Raw genomic sequence first — 23,697 nt, forward strand, 5'->3', positions numbered from 1 at the left:
CAAGCAACCTTCCCTGTCGTTTATACTTCATACTTGAGTGTGCTCGACCCTGTCTGTGCTAAGTGCCTCTCGCCTGTTTCCCTGTCTGTGGTGTGTATGACTTGGTCTGGTTTCTGGTTTTTGTCTCTTGGCTTTCAGATTTGGTACCATCCTGCTCGACCCGTGTTCTGACCATTGGCTTCCCTTGACTACCTTCTGACTCTCTGATTTTGTACCGTGCAGCCCGACCCGTGCTCGACCTCCAGCTTCCCTGACCATTCTTGTTCTGCCTGATTCTGTACCGCATTGCTTCTCCTGTGTATGACTTCTGGATTGCCCGACCATCGCTACTGTGTAAGCCCCTTGCTCTCTGAGTCCCCTGCCTGTCACTGCAGCATCTCTGCGATAGGCTCCGCCCCCTCTGACATCACTGGGTCACGTGGTGCTAGGTCCTGCAGCCTCTGAGCACTTCTGCAAGCGCTCCACCCCCTCCACAGGTCCTGCGACCTCCCAAACTGTGCTCCTACACGGGCCCCTCTGACAGCCCCGTGGTTAAAGTTCCTGCACCAATGCCGGGACCGCTGACTGGTCACGCTACCCCCCTGCAAATAAGGGTAAGCGTGATAAGTTAGCACTTTGGATTGTTCAGTGTGAAGCATGTGCAGAGAAAAACAGGCTGCATTGGTTAATAAATCCCCTGAATTTTGCACGTTCACCGTCAAAACAAAAAGGGGATAACTTGGGGATCCCAGAACTTGGGGTTATGGCTGGAGCCTGGACTCGTTCCTCTAGAGCCTCAATCCTGACTCGTAAATCCTGAGTAGTTTGTCCAAAAACCTGCAAATTGTGATTAATAAGTTACTGCAGGCTTGCAAAAAGGGTTTTTAAAGTCTGTATATCTGCAAGGATTGTATTAGTCACACCGCACAACTCCTTTATGTGAGCCTCCATCTTCCAGATCCTTTAAGGCAGAAGTACTGGAAGGGAAAAAAAAAGCACACAATAGTGTTTATCTGTGGTAATACTCCAGAGTAAAAAAGAAGGGAATGCGCTCACCTGGAATGGTTGTGAGAAGTCGCAACCACTGTCATCACAGTAGATATAAATGGATATCTGACATCCACAGTCACGGCAGACACAGCCTTCCCAGACCGAGCAGACACCAACGTTGGCTTAAGAATCTTGTGATGTACTGTGTACATTTCATATAGCGTCTTGTGCTTGGGTGCGAGGAAAAACACAGGAGACACAGGTGTGATTAGGAAGGACTTGTATTACTTCATACAAGTAAGCAAAAGGGTTCACACAGTTTGCAGATACAGAGGCAGGAGACACAGCAGGCCAGAGTAAACTTTAAGCACAGCAGAACTTACACAACAGGTTCATGGTCTCTCTCTGTTACTTTGCTTGCAAATGTGGATTTAGCAGGCAGCAGGTTTCCAGTGTCCACAAGTGTTCAAAAGTTAATCAGCAGGAGATGGCTGGAGTACCAAGTCCAAGACTTACAGGAGCCAGGTCACAGGCTAACTGCAGACTTGATTCTGAAGCACTGATTGCTCAGCTGAGGCTGCTGAGAGAATCAGGGTGGGAACATGAAAGCTGGAAACTCCTTATTAACCCCTTCACGACCTTTGACGCCACATAGGCGTCATGAAAAGTCGTGACAATATGACCCATGACGCCTATGTGGCGTCATGAATTGATGGCCCCCCTGCGGGTCGGGTGAACGGGGTCACTGAAAGGTCACCTGACCAGCACACAAAGGACCCTTCAGAGTTAACACTTGGGGACGTGGCTTAGCCCCCACGTGCCTACGATCGCTCTGATTGGCTGTTAAAAGTGAAACTGCCAATCAGAGCGATTGTAATATTTCACCAATGAAAATTGGTGAAATATTACAATCCAGCCATGGCCGATGCTGAAATAGCATCGGATATGGCTGGAGACCAAGACCCGACCCCCCAACACCGACTGACGGCACCGATCGACTGCCGCCACCGTCTGACGGCACCGATCGGCAGCCGCCGTCATAATCTGCCCCCCGCCGCCCCCGCCCTACGATCACCCCCTCTCACCCTCCTTTGTGCCTCCGACCTCCCGCTATCCGTCCCGGTGTCCCGCCGTCCAGCGTCATGGGCGCCGCCATCTTGGAAGATGGTGGGCGCATGCGCAGTGCGCCGAATTGAATCTGCAACGCTGCAGATTCATTCATTTATTTTGATCACTATGATAAACTTTCATAGTGATCAAAATAAAAAAAAGTAAATCACTGCCCCCCTTATCACCCCCATAGGTAGGGACAAATAATAAAATAAAAAAAATATTTTTCTTTTATTTTTCCATTAGGGCTAGGGTTAGGGCTAGGGTTAGGGCTAGGGTTAGGGTTGGACTAAGGGATAGGGATGGACATAGGGTTAGGGTTGGAATTAGGGTTAGGGTTGGAATTAGGGTTAGGGTTGGAATTAGGGATGGGATTAGGGTTAGGGTTGTAATTGGGATTAGGGTTAGGGTTAGGGTTGGGTTGGGGTTACGGTTAGGCTTGTGGTTAGGGTTAGAGTTGGGATTTCGTTAGGGGTGTGTTGGGATTAGGGTTGTGGTTAGGGTTATGATTAGGGTTGGAGATAGAATTGAGGGGTTTCCACTGTTTGGGGTCTCCAAATGCGACATGGAGCCACCATTTATTCCAGCCAATTTTGCGTTCAAAAAGTCAAACGGTGCTCCCTCCATTTCAAGCCCCGACGTGTGCCTAAACAGTGGTGTACCCCCACTTATGGGGTATCAGAGTACTCAGGAAAAATTGCACAACAACTTTGGGGGTTTAATTTCTCCTGTTACCCTTGGGAAAATAAAAAAATGGGGGCTAAAATAATTATTTTTGTGGAAAAAAAATGATTTTTTTATTTTCACGGTTCTGCGTTATAAACTTCTGTGATGCACTTGGGGGTTCAACGTGTTCATCACACATCTAGATAAGTTCTTTTGGGGGTCGAGTTTCCAAAATGGGGTCACTTGTGGGGGGTTTCCACTGTTTAGGTACATCAGGGGCTCTGCAAACATAACATGACGCCCACAGACCATTCCTTCAAGTCGGCATTTCAAAACGTCACTACTTCCATTCCGAGCCCCAACATGTCCCCGAACAGTGGTCCCCCCCCACATATGGGGTACCAGCGTACTCAGGACAAACTGGACAACAACTTTTGGGGTCCAATTTATCCTGTTACCCTTGTGAAAATAAAAAATAGTGGGCTAAAAATCATTTTTTGAGGAAAAAAAAATAATTTTTTATTTTCACAGCTCTGCGTCATAAACTTCTGTGAAGCACTTGGGGGTTCAAAGTGCACACCTCACATCTAGATTAGTTCCTTAGGTGATCTAGTTTCCAAAATGGGGTCATTTGTGGGGGGTTTTCACTGTTTAGGTACATCAGGGGCTCTGCAAACGTAACATGACGCCCACAGACCATTCCATCAAGTCGGCATTTCAAAATGTCACTACTTCCCTTCCGAGCCCCAACGTGTGCCCAAACAGTGGTCCCCCCCACTTATGGGGTACGAGCGTACTCAGGACACACTGAACAACAACTTTTGGGGTCCAATTTATCCTGTTACCCTTGTGAAAATAAAAAATAGTGGACTAAAAATCATTTTTTGAGGAAAAAAATATTTTTTATTTTCACGGCTCTGCGTTATAAACTTCTGTGAAGCACTTGGGGGTTCAAAGTGCTCACCTCACATCTAAATTAGTTTCTTGGGTGATCTAGTTTCCAAAATGGGGTCATTTGTGGGGGGTTTGCACTGTTTAGGTACATCAGAGGCTCTGCAAACATAACATGACACCCACAGGCCATTCCATCAAGTCGTCATTTCAAAACGTCACTACTTCCCTTCTGAGCCCCAACGTGTGCCCAAACAGTGGTCCCCCCCACATATGGGGTACCAGCGTACTCAGGACAAGCTGGACAACAACTTTTGGGGTCCAGTTTATCCTGTTACCTTGTGAAAATAAAAAATAGCAGGCTAAAAAATTATTATTTGAGGAAAACATTTTTTTTATTTTAACGGCTCTGCGTTATAAACTTCTGTGAAGCACCTGGGGGTTCAAAGTGCTCACTATGCATCTAGAAAAGTTCCTTAGGGGGTCTAGTTTCCAAAATGGGGTCATTTGTGGGGGAGCTCCAAAGTTTACGCACGTAGGGGCTCTGCAAACACGACATGGTGTCCGCTAACGATTGGAGCTAATTTTCCATTCAAAAAGTCAAAATGACGCTCTTTCCCTTCTGAGCCATGCCGTGCGCTCAAACAGTGGTTCCCCCCACATATGGAGTACCAGCGTACTCAGGACAAACTGGACAACAACTTTTGGGGTCCAATTTATCCTGTTACCCTTGGGAAAATAAAAAATAGCTGGCTAAAAAATCATTTTTGAGGAAAAAAAAATATTTTTTTATTTTCATGGCTCTGCGTTTATAAAATTCTTTGAAGCACTTGTGGGTTCAGAGTGCTCACTACACATCTAGATAAGCTCCTTGGGGGTTCTAGTTTCCAAAATGGGGTCACATGTGGGGGTTTCTACTGTTTAGGCACACAGGGGCTCTGCAAACGCAACATGACTGTTATGAATGGGTCACCGAGGAGAAAAAAAGCAACACACGCTAAGTCTCAGAAAACCAGAGAGGTTGGTAACTATGCAGATTGCAGATCCCTGATCTTAACACACAACTAGAAGCAGTCTTGGCGCGTGCCTACGATGGTCCTGGACGCCTCGTCACAACCGGAGAGCTAAATAAGCCTAAAGTAAGAAAAGAGGAAAACTAACTCCCCCAGAGCAGACCCCAAAGGAAAGACAGCCCCCCACATGTATTGACGGTGAAGCAAGATGAAAACACAAACAAAGGCAGAAAAATAGGCTGAGCAAACGATGGGGCCAAACTAACTTGAAAGGACAGGAAAGAAAAGATACTGTCTGCAATCTGCCAAAAAACCCTACCCAAAATAATGTCCAACACTTCTGATAACAAAATTAACCCTGAAGTCACTAGACCTCTCCCACTATATCAGCACTCTGAAACATTCTGAGACAGAGAAAAAAAGAGGCCAATCCAATAAAGGACAAAAAGGCAAATTGGCAAATACAGATAAATAAGAGTGGAAATTTAGCACAGCCCAGCCGGGCTGGCTGACCACACAAAAACTGAGTTGACCAACAAGAGCAAGTGTGAACATTAGCAAAAACAAACTTAACTTGAGAAGACTGGAGCAGAGCAGAAGTCCAAGACCTGAGAAGCAGACTGAATCACCAGCACCAGGATAGGGCGTCGGCTGTCTTATATCCAGTCTGATACTCACTACCTCACTACCTCCTGTCACCACCAGAGGGAGAACGGAAGGAGAACTCCCAGCTGGTGGAGCAGAAAATGAGCTCATAGCAATGACACCCGCAGAACATTCCATCAAAGTCTGCATTCCAAAATGGCACTCCTTCCCTTCTGAGCTCTCCCGTGCTCCTAAACAGTGGTTCCCCCCCACATATGGGGTATCGGTGTACTCAGGACAAATTGCACAACAACTTTTGTGGTTCAATTTCTCCTGATAGCCTTGTGAAAATAAAAAATAGTGGGCTAAAAACTTCTGTGAAGCACTTGGGGGTTCAAAGTGCTCACCACACATCTAGATAAGTTCCTTCGGGGGTCTAGTTTCCAAAATGGGGTCACTTGTGGGGGAGCTCCAATGTTTAGGCACACAGGGGCTCTCCAAATGCGACATGGTGTCCGCTAACGATTGGAGCTAATTTTCCAATCAAAAAGTCAAATGGCGCTCCTTCCCTTCCGGGCCCTGCCGTGCGCCCAAACAGTGGTTTATGACCACATATGAGGTATCGATGTACTCAGGAGAAATTGCCCAACAAATTTTAGGATCCATTTTAACCTGTTGCCCATGTGAAAAAGAAAAAACTGATGCTAAAAGAAAATTTTGGTTGGAAAAATTAAAATGTCCATTTTTTTCGTTCCATGTTGCTTTAGTTTCTGTGAAGCACCTGAAGGGTTAATAATCTTCTTGAATGTAGTTTTGAGTAGCATGAGGGGTGCAGTTTTTAGAATGGTGTCACTTTTGGGTATTTTCTGCCATATAGACCCCTCAAAATGACTTCAAATGTGAGGTGGTCCCTAAAAAAAATGGTTTTGTAAATTTTGTTGTAAAAATGAAAAATCGCTGGTCAACTATTAACCCTTATAACTTCCTAACGAAAAAAAATGTTGTTTCCAAAATTGTGCTGATGTAAAGTAGACATGTGGGAAATGTTATTTATTAACTATTTTGTGTCACATAACTCTCTGGTTTAACAGAATAAAAATTCAAAATTTGAAAATTGCAAAATTTTCAAAATTTTTGCCAAATTTCCATTTTTTTCACAAATAAACGCAAAAATTATCGACCTAAATTTACCAGTAACATGAAGCCCAATATGTCACGAAAAAAAATCTCGGAATCGCTAGGATGCGTTGAAGCGTTCCTGAGTTATTACCTCATAAAGGGACATTGGTCAGAATTGCAAAAAATGGCCAGGTCATTAAGGTCAAAATAGGCTGGGTCATGAAGGGGTTAACTGAGGGCAAGATAGCTGCAGCAGGACAGAAAGCAAAATGGTCGATGGAAAAAACTGAATTTCAAAAAACGACGTGTCAAAAAAGGCTGATAACCTTACACTTTGCTTCATACACCTCATAGACATGCGTTTCCGCTCTGTACACCTCGTACACACACGGCTCCGTTCCGTACACCTGGTACACATTTCCGCTCTGTACACCTCGTATACACACGGCTCCGCTCTGTACACTTTGCAAACACACGGCTCTGCTCTGTACACCTTGTTCGTACACACATGGCTCCGCTCCGTACACCTCGTACACACGTGGCTTCACTCAGTACACCTTGTACACACGCCTCCACTCCATACACCTCGTACACACACGGCTCTGCTCCGTACACCTCATATACACACGACTCCACTCCGCACGCGTCATACACACATGGCTCCGCTCCATACACCTCGTACACATCTCCGCTCCGTACACTTTCTACACACACAGCTCACTACATGTACCCAGTAAACCCCTCCTGACCCCACACATAAACTTCCCCTCATCCAGCACCATGACAACCAGCACAGCAGAGTCCTGCATACACCGAGGCCCCTGATCATGTGACCCCTGACTCCTTCCCTCCTGTGACCTCATCACAGGTCCTGTGCACACAGAAGAGAACATAGCGGCAGAGCAGGGAGATGATCAATTCACCCTGCTCTGCCACAGATACAGTTACAGTAGCATAGCTCTGGGTGGGCCCCCTCTGAGCGCGGGCCTGGGGCCACCACCCCCTCTGCCCCCTGGTATCTATGCTACTGGTTCTGACATATGGCGCCCAAAAAACATAGCAAAATTAAGTTCTGTTTTTAATTAGTGTAAAAAATGAACATTCAATATTTATGCTTAGCTATGAAAGGGCTTCTAAAGTCAGCTCTAATGGTGGGCTCTAGACAACTCAGTCTCATAAGCTTTTGGCTTCATTCTGAAACAGGCTAAGGGACCTTTTTAAATGCTTAAGAAGCCTTTGCAGGTGTTTTTTGTTAATTATTCTAATTTACTGAGAAAATGACTTTTGGGTTCTCACTAGCTGTAAGCCATAATCAACGACATTAGCAGAATTAAACCCTTGAAATAGATCACTTTGTGTGTAATGACTCTATATAATATGAGTTTCACTTTGTGTATTGAAGAATTGAAATGAATTAACTTTTTGATGATATTCTAATTTAGTGAGAAACACCTGTGTCTGTATCAAAAGGTGAATGTTCCAAAATCCAGATATACTTTCTACTCTCTTAAGCAAGAATTCAGTTATGTATTATCTTGTAAATTTTTGATTTAATGAAAAGCATAAAGAATCACCATAATCTAACATACAGTTGTGGCCAAAAGTATTGACACCCCTGCAATTCTGTCAGATAATACTCAGTGTCTTCCTGAAAATGATTGCAAACACAAATTCTTTGGTATTATTATCTTCATTTAATTTGTCTTAAATGAAAAAACACAAAAGAGAATGAAGCAAAAAGCAAAACATTGATCATTTCACACAAAACTCCAAAAATGGGCCAGACAAAAGTATTGGCACCCTCAGCCTAATACTTGGTTACTAGTGTTGAGCTTTCCGATACCGCAAGTATCAGGTATCGGCCGATATTTGCTGTATCGAAATTCCGATACCGAGTACCGATACTTTTTTCGTATCGGATACCGGAATCGGAAGTCCAAAATGCAATGAGCCACTTTTGTGGCTCTGATTGGCTGCCGAAATGACGTCATCATGATGCGCTGTCTGTGCGCATCCTGATGCGCCGTCAGTTTGGGCCTTCGGGGGGGCTGTGCCGACTGGCCGGGGGTCAGTACCGGCCTGCCGGTGGTCTGTGCAGGCTCCAGTGGTCTGTGCCGGCCTGCCGGGTGGCTGTGCCGGCCTGCCAGTGGTCTGTGCAGGCTGCGGTGGTCTGTGCCGGCCTGCTGGGGGGCTGTGCCGGCCTGCCGGTGGTCTGTGCAGGCTCCGGTTGCCTGTCCCGGCCTGCTGGGGGGCTGTGCCGGCCTGCCGGTGGTCTGTGCCGGCCTGCCGGGGGGCTGTGCCGGCCTGCCGGTGGTCTGTGCAGGCTCCGGGGGTCTGTGCAGCCATCGTCCGATGGGACTACAAGTCCCATCGGGCGATGCCTGCTACCATGACAGTGATTGACACATTAGCCAATGATGGGACAGTAGTAGTCCCATCATCCGGCTAATGTGTTGAATGTAAAAAAAAAAATTTACATGCTACATACATGCTACATACATACAACATGCATACTACATACATGCTACATGCTACATACATGCTACATACTGCATACATGCTACATATATACTACATACATAATACATATATACTACATGCATGCAACATGCATACTACATACACTCACTGGCCACTTTATTAGGTACACCATGCTAGTAAGGGGTTGGACCCCCTTTTGCCTTCAGAACTGCCTCAATTCTTCGTGGCAGAGATTCAACAAGGTGCTGGAAGCATTCCTCAGAGATTTTGGACCATATTGACATGATGGCATCACACAGTTGGCGCAGATTTGTCGGCTGCACATCCCTGATGCGAATCTCCCGTTCCACCACATCCCAAAGATGCTCTATTGGATTGAGATCTGGTGACTGAGGAGGCCATTTGAGTACAGTAAACTCATTGTCATGTTCAAGAAACCAATCTGAGATGATTCGAGCTTTAGGACATGGCGCATTATCCTGCTGAAAGTAGCCATCAGATGTTGGGTACATTGTGGTCATAAAGGGATGGACATGGTCAGCAACAATACTCAGGTAGGCTGTGGCGTTGCAACGATGCTCAATTGGTACCAAGGGGCCCAAAGAGTGCCCAGAAAAAATTCCCCACACCATGACACCACCACCACCAGCCTGAACCGTTGATACAAGGCAGGATGGATCCATGCTTTCATGTTGTTTACGCCAAATTCTGACCCTACCATCCGAATGTCGCAGCAGAAATCGAGACTCATCAGACCAGGCAACGTTTTTCCAATCTTCTACTGTCCAATTTCGATGAGCTTGTGCAAATTGTAGCCTCAGTTTCCTGTTCTTAGCTGAGAGGAGTGGTACCCAGTGTGGTCTTCTGCTGCTGTAGCCCATCTGCCTCAAAGTTCGACGCACTGTGCGTTCAGAGATGCTCTTCTGGCCACCTTGGTTGTAACGGGTGGCAATTTGAGTCACTGTTGCCTTTCTATCAGCTCGAACCAGTCTGCCCATTCTCCTCTGACCTCTGGCATCAACATGGCATTTCCGGCCACAGAACTGCCGCTCCCTGGATTTTTTTTCTTTTTCGGACCATTCTCTGTAAACCCTAGAGATGGTTGTGCGTGAAAATCCCAGTAGATCAGCAGTTTCTGAAATTCTCAGACCAGCCCTTCTGGCACCAACAATCATGCCACGTTCAAAGGCACTCAAATCACCTTTCTTCCCCATACTGATGCTCGGTTTGAACTGCAGGAGATTGTCTTGACCATGTCTACATGCCTAAATGCACTGAGTTGCCGCCATGTGATTGGCTGATTAGAAATTAAGTCTTAACACACAGTTGGACAGGTGTACCTAATAAAGTGGCCAGTGAGTGTATATACTATATATACTACATGTAACATACATACTACATATATACTAAATGCTACATACATGCAACATACACACTACATGCTACATACATGCAACATACATACTACATACATACTACATACATACACTACATGCATGCAACATACATACTACATATATACCACATGCATGCAACATGCATACTACATATATACTATATATACATGCATGCTACATACATACTACATATATACTACATGCTACATACATGCAACATACACACTACATGCTACATACATGCAACATACAGACTACATATATACCACATGCATGCAACATGCATACTACATATATACTGCATATATACTACATGCATACTACATATATACCACATACATGCTACATACATACAACATGCATACTACATATATACTACATGTAACATACATACTACATATATACTACATACTACATGCATACTACATACATGCTACACACTACATACATGCTACATATATACTACATACATAATACATATATACTACATGCATGCAACATACAACATATATACTACATGCATGCAACATGCATACTACATATATACTATATATACTACATGTAACATACATACTACATATATACTACATGCTACATACATAGAATCATAGAATCGTAGAGTTGGAAGGGACCTCCTGGGCCATCTGGTCCAACCCCCTGCTCAAAGCAGGATTCGCTAAATCATCCCAGTTAGATGTCTGTCCAGCCTCTGTTTGAAGACTTCCATTGAAGGAGAACTCACCACTTCTCGTGGCAACCTGTTCCACTCATTGATCACTCTAACTGTCAAAAAGTTTTTTCTAATATCTAATCTGTGTTTCCTCCCATTCAGCTTCATCCCATTGCTTCTAGTCTTTCCTTGTGCAAATGAGAATAAAGTTGATCCTTCTACAATGTGACAGCCCTTTAGATATTTGTAGACAGCTATTAAGTCTCCTCTCAGTCTTCTCTTTTGCAAACTAAACATTCCCAAATCCTGCAACCTTTCCTCATAAGACAGGGTTTGCAGACCGGTCACCATTCTGGTCGCTCTTTTCTGAACTTGCTCCAGTTTGTTGATGTCTTTTTTAAAATGTGGTGCCCAAAATTGGACACAATATTCCAGATGAGGTCTGACCAAAGAGGAGTAGAGGGAAATAATTACTTCACGTGATCTAGACTGTATGCTTCTGTTAATACATCCTAGAATTGCATTTGCCTTTTTTGCTGCTGCATCACACTGTTGACTCATATTCAGTCTGTGATCTATTAGTATACCCAAGTCTTTTTCACATGTGCTGTCACTTAGCCCTATTCCTCCCATTCTATATATGCTTTTTTCATTTTTATTGCCCAGATGTAGTACTTTGCATTTCTCCCTGTTAAAAACCATTCTGTTAGTTGCTGCCCACTTCTCCAGTTTATTTAAATCTTTTTGAATCCTCTCTCTCTCTTCTCTAGTATTAGCTATCCCTCCTAGCTTTGTGTCATGCTACATACTACATACATGCTACATACTACATACATAATACATATATACTACATGCATGCAACATACATACAACATATATACTACATGCATGCAACATGCATACTACATATATACTATATATACTACATGTAACATACATACTACATATATACTACATGCTACATACATGCAACATACACACTACATGCTACATTCATGCAACATACTACATACATGCTACATACTACATGCATACTACATACATGCTACATACATACTACATACATACACTACATGCATGCAACATACATATATACTACATACAATACATACATATAGACATACAGTACATATAACATAGAGTACATACTCACCGTCACTTGTCACTTTGATCCCCGAAGCCATTGTCGCCTGAGGAATAAATATCAAAATAAAAAAACACCAATATACTTACCCTGATCCGCAGAAGTCCACGAGGGTCCCACGTCCATCTTGCGTGGAGAACAGCAGCATCAGCTGATGCTACCGTTCTCTACCAGCTCCAGGAATACAATGACGGAAGGTATCCTTCCGCACTGTATTCCTCCACCACTGTAAAAAAAAAGTCCCTAGTCTCACTTTATGCCGCAGCAATGGCATGAAGTGAGACTAGGGACTTTTTTTTTTTTTTAAAGTATATATGTTGTATGTTGCATGCATGTAGTATATATGTATTATGTATGTAGTATATATGTAGCATGTATGTAGTATGTAGCATGTATGTAGTATGCATGTAGTATGTAGTATATATGTAGTATGTATGTTACATGTAGTATATATGTAGTATGCATGTTGTATGTATGTAACATGTATGTGGTATATATGTAGTATGCATGTAGTATATATGCACTATATATGTAGTATGCATGTTGCATGCATGTGGTATATATGTAGTATGTATGTTGCATGCATGTAGTGTATGTATGTAGCATGTATTTAGTATGCATGTAGTATGTAGCATGTATGTAGTATGTATGTTGCATGATGTAGCATGTAGTGTGTATGTTGCATGTATGTAGCATGTAGTATATATGTAGTATGTATGTTACATGTAGTATATATAGTATATATGTAGTATGCATGTTGCATGCATGTAGTATGTATGTTGCATGTATGTTGCATGCATGTAGCATATATGTATTATGTATGTAGTATGTAGCATGTATGTAGTATGTTGCATGTATGTAGCATGTAGTATATATGTAGTATGTATGTTACATGTAGTATATATAGTATATATGTAGTATGCATGATGCATGCATGTAGTATATATGTTGTATGTATGTTGCATGCATGTAGTATATATGTTGGATGTATGTTGCATTCATGTAGTATATATGTATTATGTATGTAGTATGTATGTAGCATGTATGTAGTATGTAGCATGTATGTTGCATGTAGTATATATGTAGTATATATGTAGTATGCATGTTGTATGTAGGTAGCATGTAATTTTTATTTTTTTTATTTTTTTTTACATTCAACACATTAGCCGGATGATGGGACTACTACTGTCCCATCATTGGCTAATGTGTCAATCCCTGTCATGGTAGCAGGCATCGCCCGATGGGACTTGTAGTCCCATCGGACGATGCCTGCACAGACCCCCAGAGCCTGCACAGACCACCGGCAGGCCGGCACAGACCACCGAAGCCTGCACAGACCACCGGCAGGCCGGCACAGCCCCCCGGCAGGCCGGCACAGACAACCGGAGCCTGCACAGACCACCGGCAGGCCGGCACAGCTCCCCGGCAGGCCGGCACAGCTCCCCGGCAGGCCGGCACAGACCACCGGCAGGCCGGCACAGACCATCGGAGCCTGCACAGACCCCCCGGCAGGCCGGCACAGCCCCCCGAAAGGCCCGTACAGACCCCAGAGAGGCTGTACAAGGCAAAAATAGGGTTTTTCTTATTCCAATACCGGAAGTCCCATAGACTTGAATGGGACTTCCGGTATCGGAATCGGCGATACCCGATATTTTTTTTAGATCGGCCGATCCATTCCGATCTGATACTTTTATGTATCGGACGGTATCGCTCAACACTATTGGTTACACAACCATTAGCCAAAATAACTGCGACCAACCGCTTCCGGTAACCATCAATGAGTTTCTTACAATGCTCTGCTGGAATTTTAGACCATTCTTCTTTGGCAAACTGCTCCAGGTCCCTGATATTTGAAGGGTGCCTTCTCCAAACTGCCATTTTTACATCTCTCCAAAGGTGTTCTATGGGATTCTGGTCTGGACTCATTGCTGGCCACCTTAGAAGTCTCCAGTGCTTTCTCTCAAACCATTTTCTAGTGCTTTTTGAAGTGTGTTTTGGGTCATTGTCCTGCTGGAAGACCCATGACCTCTGAGGGAGACCCAGCTTTCTCACACTGAGCCCTACATTATGCTGCAAAATTTGCTGGTAGTCTTCTGACTTCATAATGCCATGCACACGGTCAAGCAGTCCAGTGCCAGAGGCAGCAAAGCAACCCCAAAACATCAGGGAACCTCCGCCATGTTTGACTGTAGGGATCGTGTTCTTTTCTTTTTCTTTTCTTTGAATGCCTCTTTTTTTCTCCTGTAAACTCTATGTTGATGCCTTTGCCCAAAAAGCTCTACTTTTGTCTCATCTGACCAGAGAACATTCTTCCAAAACGTTTTAGGCTTTTTCAGGTAAGTTTTGGCAAACTCCAGCCTGGCTTTTTTATGTCTCGGGGTAAGAAGTGGAGTCTTCCTGGGTCTCCTACCATACAGTCCCTTTTCATTCAGACGCCGACGGATAGTACGGGTTGACAATGTTGTACCCTCGGACTGCAGGGCAGCTTGAACTTATTTGGATGTTAGTCGAGGTTCTTTTCCGTCCACATCTAGGGAGGTTAGCCACAGTGCCATGGGCTTTAAACTTCTTGATGACACTGTGCACGGTAGACACAGGAACATTCAGGTCTTTGGAGATGGACTTGTAGCCTTGAGATTGCTCATGCTTCCTCACAATTTGGTTTCTCAAGTCCTTAGACAGTTCTTTGGTCTTCTTTCTTTTCTCCATGCTCAATGTGGTACACACAAGGACACAGGACAGAGGTTGAGTCAACTTTAATCCATGTACACTGGCTGCAAGTGTGATTTAGTTATTGCCAACACCTGTTAGGTGCCACAGGTAAGTTACAGGTGCTGTTAATTACACAAATTAGAGAAGCATCACATGATTTTTCAAACAGTGCCAATACTTTTGTCCACCCTCTTTTTTATGTTTGGTGTGGAATTATATCCAATTTGGCTTTAGGACAATTCTTTTTGTGTTTTTTCATTTAAGACAAATTAAATGAAGATAATAATAACAAAGAATTTGTGTATGCAATCATTTTCAGGAAGAAACTGAGTGTTATCTGACAGAATTTCTTCATATATAGCCTGCTTCCAAATTTATTTCTCCCTTTTCCTGTAATAATCTAATATTAGTGCTGCCACCTAGCGATGAATTGATGATTCTTTCTCCCAGTTTATGTCACACTCAGAGCTTGTCCTCGATCAGTGTGGGTCTCTAGCACAGTAATATACGGCAGTGTCCTCATTCTTTACATTGGTCATTTGCAGATATACCATGTTTTTACTGTTATCTCTGGAGATTGTGAATCGTCCTTTAATAGAATCCTCATACTGTGTAGTACCCCCACCACCACTAATATATGCCATCCACTGTAATCTTCTATCAGGAGTCTGTCTGACCCAGTGCATGCCATAGTTACTGAAGGTGAAGCCAAATCCTTCACATGAGAGTGTATGGGAATTCCCGGGCTTTATCACCACGGGGTCTGATGACTGGACAAGTCGTTCCTGAGACCGGACACCTGGAGAATACACAGAATAAGGTTACATCCATATCCACAGCTCATCATAGTGCTAGTAATATCCTTATACTAATGTACTAGTAATGTCTCTAGTAATGGTCACCTGACACGCCGGCCAGTGATATAAAGAGGACCAGGAAAGTCTTCATTACGGCTGGGGTTACTTCTAGGAGGTGATGTGTGATCCATCAGCGCTGTCTTTATTATGTAGGAGATGTCCCAGGAGGAAGTGATGTCACCTCATTACCATATTGTCAGACATATATACGTGTGTGGCTCTATCAGATACAATTTATATAAAAATCCAAAAAGAAAAGACCCCTTAGACTAATATATAATCACTAGTGATGAGTAGTGAAATATTCTGATTTGGGAAAAATCGGCACAAATAATTTCTAATATCCTTGTATACATATGGAATAACAGATCCAATGCAAGTCAATGGGAAAGCAGAATATTTTTCTGCTGGACCCAACAAACAGGTCTGGGGGCATGGGAAAAAAGCTGAAGTGGATGGGATAGGTAGATACAAAGATAGATAGATAGATAGATAGATAGATAGATAGATAGATAGATAGATAGATAGATAGATATGAAAAGCCAGCAATTCATCACAGCGTGACAGGTTAGAATAGAATAGCTAGAATAGATATTTACACATAGAATAGATATATACAGTAGATGTCAGAGACACACATACACACACATATATATATATATATATATATATATATATATATACAGTGAAGGAAATAATTATTTGATCCCTTGCTGATTTTGTAAGTTTACCCACTGGCAAAGACATGACCAGTATGTAATATTAAGGGTAGCCTAATTTTAACAATAAGAGATAGAATATCAAAAATAAACTTCATAAAATCACATTGTATAAATTATAGAAATTTATTTGCATTTTGCAGTGAGAAATAAGTATTTGATCGCATACCAACCATTAGGAGTTCTGGCTCCTTCAGACCAGTTAGACGCTCCTAATAAATTTTGTTACCTGCATTAAAGGCAGCTGTCTTAGGCTACTTTCACATTAGCGTTTTTTAGCGCAGCGCTTCATGCGCAATAGAAACGCATGCAAAAAACGCATCATGCATTTTGCATGTGTTTGCGTTTTTTTGGCGTATGTGTTTTAACCAGTTTCTAGCCATGTTAACTCTTAAAACGCATGTGTAATGCGTTATTTTGTCGCATTCCGCGTGCAAGCGTACGCATGCTTTTTTTGACGCCGTTGGACGGACCCAAAAATGCAACAGGTTGCGTCGGGCGTGCCTAGGCGCACGCGATGAAAAACGCATGCGCACAAAAACGCATACAAACGCGTACAAACGCTAGACCATGCGCACGCTATGTTAAACATAGGTGAGCATGATGCATGCGCATGGACGCGCACGATGCGCTGCACAAAAAATGCTAATGTGTACATAGTCACCTTTATAAAAGACTCATGTCCACAGACACAATTAATTAATCAGTCAAACTCAAAGATCACATTGCAAAACCAGCAATGTGATCTATGCCATCATATGTCCCTGTTCACAGGTGTATGTTGGCCATACCTCACAAGAACTCCGTAGCAGAATACTGAAACATCTGTCTACTATCAGCACAGCTCAGCCTGACTATCAGAAGGGCAAAACTCTGACCTCTATTGCTGCACACTATTTGATCTTTAATTCGGGTAAGTGCACCAACACACGGGTTGATGGTCTAGAGCAGTGTTCCCCAACTCCTGTACACCAACAGGTCATGTTTTCAGGATTTCCTTAGTATTGCACAAGTGATTGAATGATTGCCTGTTCAGGTGATGCAATTATCCCCTGTGCAATACTATGTAAATCCTGAAAACATAAACATGACCTGTTGGTGGCTTTTGAGGACCAGAGTTGGGGAAAACTGGTCTAGAGCATAGGGATGTCTTCGTCAGTGATTTATGTCCTTGGGATCTCTATGCTTTTAAACACTTACCTGTGTCAGTATCATGTTGCTAACCTCTTGACTTTGATGACATGGCTCCATGCAACAACTTGGTCCACTACTTTATATTTGGATTGCGGGGATTTTAACACCTTGGAACAGGGGTAATTATTGGTTCACATGCCCCTTATGGGGCGTGTTCATTTGTTTTGGATGTATCCTTGTATCCATAACTTGGCCCTAATGGCTATGGGGATAAGTTCTCTCTATAAAGGTGCATGCTTCTGGTTTTGCTTTGACTCCATGGTTGCATAGGAACCAGATCAAGTTATTGTAGTCCATTAGTATATATTTTTCAAGTATGCACAAAAAAGTATTTAGTCAACCACCAATTGTGCAAGTTCTCCTACTTAAAAAGTTGAGAGAGGCCTGTAATTAACATCATAGGTAGACCACAACTATGAGACTCAAAATGAGAAAACAAATCCAGAAAATCACCTTGCCTGATTTGGCAAGATTTATTTGTCAAATTATGGTGGAAAATAACTATTTGGTCATTAACAAAATAATCAATAATTTGTTATATATCCTTTGTTGGTAATGATAAGAGGTCAAACGTTTTCTGTAAAACATGCAAAACAGAAGCCGCGGAGACACCATCACGTGTTTCTCAAAGCAAGCAATGACCAGCCAGGTCTTTGCCCGGGAAGGAACAACCACGGGAAGGGCAGTCTCCAATGAAGGAAACCACCTATGCCAAAACATGGTATCCATCCACATACAGCTGTTTCGGGGTATTGCCCCTCATCAGTGTGGAGTAGGAAACTGGCTGGTAGGAGCAATGCCTAGTAAAAAGACTATGAAAAGGAGGATGAATGAACTCATGGAGATCAACGTACAACACTGCGGAGACACCATCACGTGTTTCTCAACGCAGTGATTCTAGAGCTCTGCCCCCATCCCTTATGGGAAATATGTAAAACATGCAAAACAGAAGCCGCGGAGACACCATCACGTGCTTCTCAACGCAAGCAATGACTAGCCAGGTCTTTGCCCGGGATGGAACAACCACGGGAAGGGCAGTCTCCAATGAAGGAAACCACCTATGCCAAAACATGGTATCCATCCACATACAGCTATTTCGGGGTATTGCCCCTCATCAGTGTGGAGTAGGAAACTGGCTGGTAGGAGCAATGCCTAGTAAAAAGACTATGAAAAGGAGGATGAATGAACTCGAGGAGATCAACATCCGACACTGCGGAGACACCATCACGTGTTTCTCAACGCAGTGATTCTAGAGCACTGCCCCCATCCCTTATGGGAAATATGTAAAACATGCAAAACAGAAGCCGCGGAGACACCATCACGTGTTTCTCAACGCAAGCAATGACCAGCCACGTCTTTGCCCGGGAAGGAACAACCACGGGAAGGGCAGTCTCCAATGAAGGAAACCACCTATGCCAAAACATGGTATCCATCCACATACAGCTGTTTTGGGGTATTGCCCCTCATCAGTGTGGAGTAGGAAACTGGCTGGTAGGAGCAATGCCTAGTAAAAAGACTATGAAAAGGAGGATGAATGAACTCATGGAGATCAACATCCGACACTGCGGAGACACCATCACGTGTTTCTCAACGCAGTGATTCTAGAGCACTTCCTCCATCCCTTATGGGAAATATGTAAAACATGCAAAACAGAAGCTGCGGAGACACCATCACGTGTTTCTCAACGCAAGCAATGACCAGCCAGGTCTTTGCCCGGGAAGGAACAACCACGGGAAGGGCAGTCTCCAATGACGGAAACCACCTATGCCAAAACATGGTATCCATCCACATACAGCTGTTTCGGAGTATTGCCCCTCATCAGTGTGGAGTAGGAAACTGGCTGGTAGGAGCAATGCCTAGTAAAAAGACTATGAAAAGGAGGATGAATGAACTCATGGAGATCAACATCCGACACTGCGGAGACATCATCACGTGTTTCTCAACGCAGTGATTCTAGAGCACTGCCCCCATCCCTTATGGGAAATATGTAAAACATGCAAAACAGAAGCCGCGGAGACACCGTCACGTGTTTCTCAACGCAAGCAATGACCAGCCACGTCTTTGCCCGGGAAGGAACAACCACGGGAAGGGCAGTCTCCAATGAAGGAAACCACCTATGCCAAAACATGGTATCCATCAACATACAGCTGTTTCGGGGTATTGCCCCTCATCAGTGTGGAGTAGGAAACTGGCTGGTAGGAGCAATACCTAGTAAAAAGACTATGAAAAGGAGGATGAATGAACTCATGGAGATCAACATCCGACACTGCGGAGACACCATCACGTGTTTCTCAACGCAGTGATTCTAGAGCACTGCCCCCATCCCTTATGGGAAATATGTAAAACATGCAAAACAGAAGCCGCGGAGACACCATCACGTGTTTCTCAACGCAAGCAATGACCAGCCAGGTCTTACCCCGAAACAGCTGTATGTGGATGGATACCATGTTTTGGCATAGGTGGTTTCCTTCATTGGAGACTGCCCTTCCCGTGGTTGTTCCTTCACGGGCAAAGACCTGGCTGGTCATTACTTGCGTTGAGAAACACGTGATGGTGTCTCCGCGGCTTCTGTTTTGCATGTTTTACATATTTCCCATAAGGGATGGGGGCAGTGCTCTAGAATCACTGCGTTGAGAAACACGTGATGGTGTCTCCGCAGTGTCGGATGTTGATCTCCATGAGTTCATTCATCCTCCTTTTCATAGTCTTTTTACTAGGCATTGCTCCTACCAGCTAGTCTCCTACTCCACACTGATGAGGGGCAATACCCCGAAACAGCTGTATGTGGATGGATACCATGTTTTGGCATAGGTGGTTTCCTTCATTGGAGACTGCCCTTCCCGTGGTTGTTCCTTCCCGGGCAAAGACCTGGCTGGTCATTGCTTGCGTTGAGAAACACGTGATGGTGTCTCCGCGGCTTCTGTTTTGCATGTTTTACATATTTCCCATAAGGGATGGGGGCAGTGCTCTAGAATCACTGCGTTGAGAAACACGTGATGGTGTCTCCGCAGTGTCGGATGTTGATCTCCATGAGTTCATTCATCCTCCTTTTCATAGTCTTTTTACTAGGCATTGCTCCTACCAGCCAGTTTCCTACTCCACACTGATGAGGGGCAATACCCCAAAACAGCTGTATGTGGATGGATACCATGTTTTGGCATAGGTGGTTTCCTTCATTGGAGACTGCCCTTCCCGTGGTTGTTCCTTCCCGGGCAAAGACCTGGCTGGTCATTGCTTGCGTTGAGAAACACGTGATGGTGTCTCCGCGGCTTCTGTTTTGCATGTTTTACATATTTCCCATAAGGAATGGGGGCAGTGCTCTAGAATCACTGCGTTGAGAAACACGTGATGGTGTCTCTGCAGTGTCGGATGTTGATCTCCATGAGTTCATTCATCCTCCTTTTCATAGTCTTTTTACTAGGCATTGCTCCTATCAGCCAGTTTCCTACTCCACACTGATGAGGGGCAATACCCCGAAACAGCTGTATGTGGATGGATACCATGTTTTGGCATAGGTGGTTTCCTTCATTGGAGACTGCCTTTCCCGTGGTTGTTCCTTCGCGGGCAAAGACCTGGCTGGTCATTGCTTGCGTTGAGAAACACGTGATGGTGTCTCCGCGGCTTCTGTTTTACATATTTCCCATAAGGGATGGCGGCAGTGCTCTAGAATCACTGCGTTGAGAAACACGTGATGGTGTCTCCCCAGTGTCGAATGTTGATCTCCATGAGTTCATTCATCCTCCTTTTCAAACGTTTTCTGTAAGTCTTCACAAGGTTGGCACACACTGTTTGTGGTAAGTTTGTCCATTCCTCCATGCAGATCTCCTCTAGAGCAGTGATGTTTTGGGCCTGTCGCTGGACAACACGGACTTTCAACTCCCTCCAAAGGTTTTCTATGAGGTTGAAATCTGGAGACCGGCTAGGCCACGCCAGGACCTTCATATGCTTCTTACGAAGCCACTCATTCATTGCCCAGGCAGTGTGCTTGGGATAATTATCATGCTGAAAGACCTAATCACGTTTCATCTTCAATGTCTTTGCTGAAGGAAGGAGGTTTGCATTCAAAATCTGATGATACATGGCCCCATTCATTCTTTCATGTACATGGATCAGTCATCCTGGTCCCTTTGCAGAGAGACAGCACCAAATTATCTTGTTGTCACCCCGTTCTTAACAGTAGGAATGGTGTTTCTTCCAAACAGTTCTACTTTGGTTTCATCAGACCATACGACATGCTCCCAATACTCTTCTGGATATTCCAAATGCTCTCTAGCAAACTTCATACAGGCCCAGACATGTACTGGCTTAAGCAGGGGGACACGTCTGGCACTGCAGGATCTGAGTCTCTGGCGGCGTAGCATTTTACTGATGGTAGCCTTTGTTATGGTGGTCCCAGCTCAATGCAGGTCATTCGCTAGGTCCCCCTGTGTGGTTCTGGGATTTTTGCTCACTGTTATTGTGATCATTTTGACCCCACGGGGTGAGATCTTGCGTGGATCCCCAGATCGAGGGAGATTATCAGTGGTCTTGTATGTCTTCCATTTTCTTACTATTGGTCCCACAGTTGATTTCACCACACCAAGCTGCTTGCCTATTGCAGATTCAGTCTTTCCAGCCTCGTGCAGGGCTACAATTTTGTTTCTGGTGTGCTTCGACAGCTCTTTGGTTTTCAAAATAGTGGAGTTTGTAGTGTGACTGTTTGAGGTTGTGGACAGGTGTCTTTTATACTGACAACAAGTTCAAGCAGGTGCCATTACTATAGGTAATGAGTGGAGGACAGAGGAGCCTCTTAAAGAAGAAGTTACAGGTCTGTGAGAGCCAGATATCTTGCATGATTTTAGATGACCAAACACTTATTTTCCGCCATAATTTTAAAAATTAATCTTGCCAAATCAAACAAGGCAATTTTCTGGATTTATATTCTCATTTTGACTCTCATAGTTGTGGTCTACCTATGATGTCAATTACAGGCCTCTCTCATCTTTTTAGTGGGCGAACATGCACAATTGGTGGCTGACTAAATACTTTTTTCCCCACTGTTTTTTCGATATATACACATGTACACTTGTTCATATTTGAACATGGAGGCACACATTCTATGCTCTTTTTTGGTCTATTATTCATTATTTGTATTTTTTTCTGCTCCAACTGTCTTTATATTTTTCATTATATGTAGTCTATTTATTCCCCAATTTTGTTGATATATTTTTCATTTAATTTAATTCTTATTATTTTCTAATTTATTTACTTCTTATTTATTTTTCATTTTTATTATTTTTATTTTTGTTTATTATTTTTAATATTTTTTATTTTTCATTTTTTATTTACTTTTGATTTTTTGTGTCTTATTTTTGTTTTTTATTTATTCTCTAAGGCCTTTTTCACACATCAGGTTTTCGCCGTCAGGCGCGATCCGGCACTTTTGACAAAAACCGGAACCGGCGAAATGCAATGCCGGATCCGGTTTCCCCCCCATTGACTTGCATTTGCGCCGGATCGGGCTGGATGGCCATGTGTTTCATACGGTTTTCGCCGGATCCGGCAATGTGTCGCAATCCGGCGTCTGGAAAAAACGGCTACTGTAACGTTTTTTGTCTCCGGCGAAAAAGCCAGACACGCCGGATCCGGCGTGTCCGGCTTTTTCACACAATGAAAGTCTATGAGTGCCGCAATGCGCCGGATCTGGTTTTTTGGGTCTGAGCATGCTCAGTAGCTCTGCCCACAAGACACATATATAAAAGCATGACAGTGGGACCCTCAGCCACACCCAACATGCCACCCAAGACAGCAACCAGGCGCAGGAGAAGGCAGGAGACCACTGCAGCACCATCAGCACCACCACCACCCCAAATGGAGCAGCAAAAGGAACATGCTGAACAACGGGAGGGGAGTCCAGCAGCAGATGAGAGACGGTAATTATCAAATCCCCCATTCCTCAAAACTAGGGCCATGGAATATCAAGATATTCATTGGCCCTTTGTTTCTCTTTATTCAACAGCCGCCCAAGAGATGCAGCAGCAGCAGTGGCAGCACTGGCAGCACTGGCAGCAGCAACAGCACCACCCACAGCCATGGAGTCTGGCCAGCAAGAGGACAGCACATCTTCTTCTGGGAGCCCTCCCTCGCATCGTCAGCATTTGACGGTAAGTTTTTATTTCCAAAATCCATC

The 23,697-nt window shown here is 43.9% G+C and overlaps 1 long non-coding RNA gene across 1 annotated transcript in view; it reads left to right on the forward strand.

Moving 5' to 3' along the window:
* The first annotated feature begins 479 nt into the window (after positions 1 to 479).
* LOC141089245 (uncharacterized) overlaps positions 480 to 23,697 on the forward strand; it is a 135,555-nt gene continuing 112,337 nt past the window's right edge. The window contains exon 1 of the long non-coding RNA XR_012232223.1: positions 480 to 593. This is a non-coding gene — a long non-coding RNA (uncharacterized lncRNA). The remainder of the gene's footprint in view (positions 594 to 23,697) is intronic.

The sequence above is a fragment of the Dendrobates tinctorius genome, unplaced genomic scaffold (assembly GCF_039654945.1).
Source record: "Dendrobates tinctorius isolate UK_male_01 unplaced genomic scaffold, ASM3965494v1 ptg000044l, whole genome shotgun sequence".
In the NCBI taxonomy this organism is placed as follows: domain Eukaryota; kingdom Metazoa; phylum Chordata; class Amphibia; order Anura; family Dendrobatidae; genus Dendrobates; species Dendrobates tinctorius.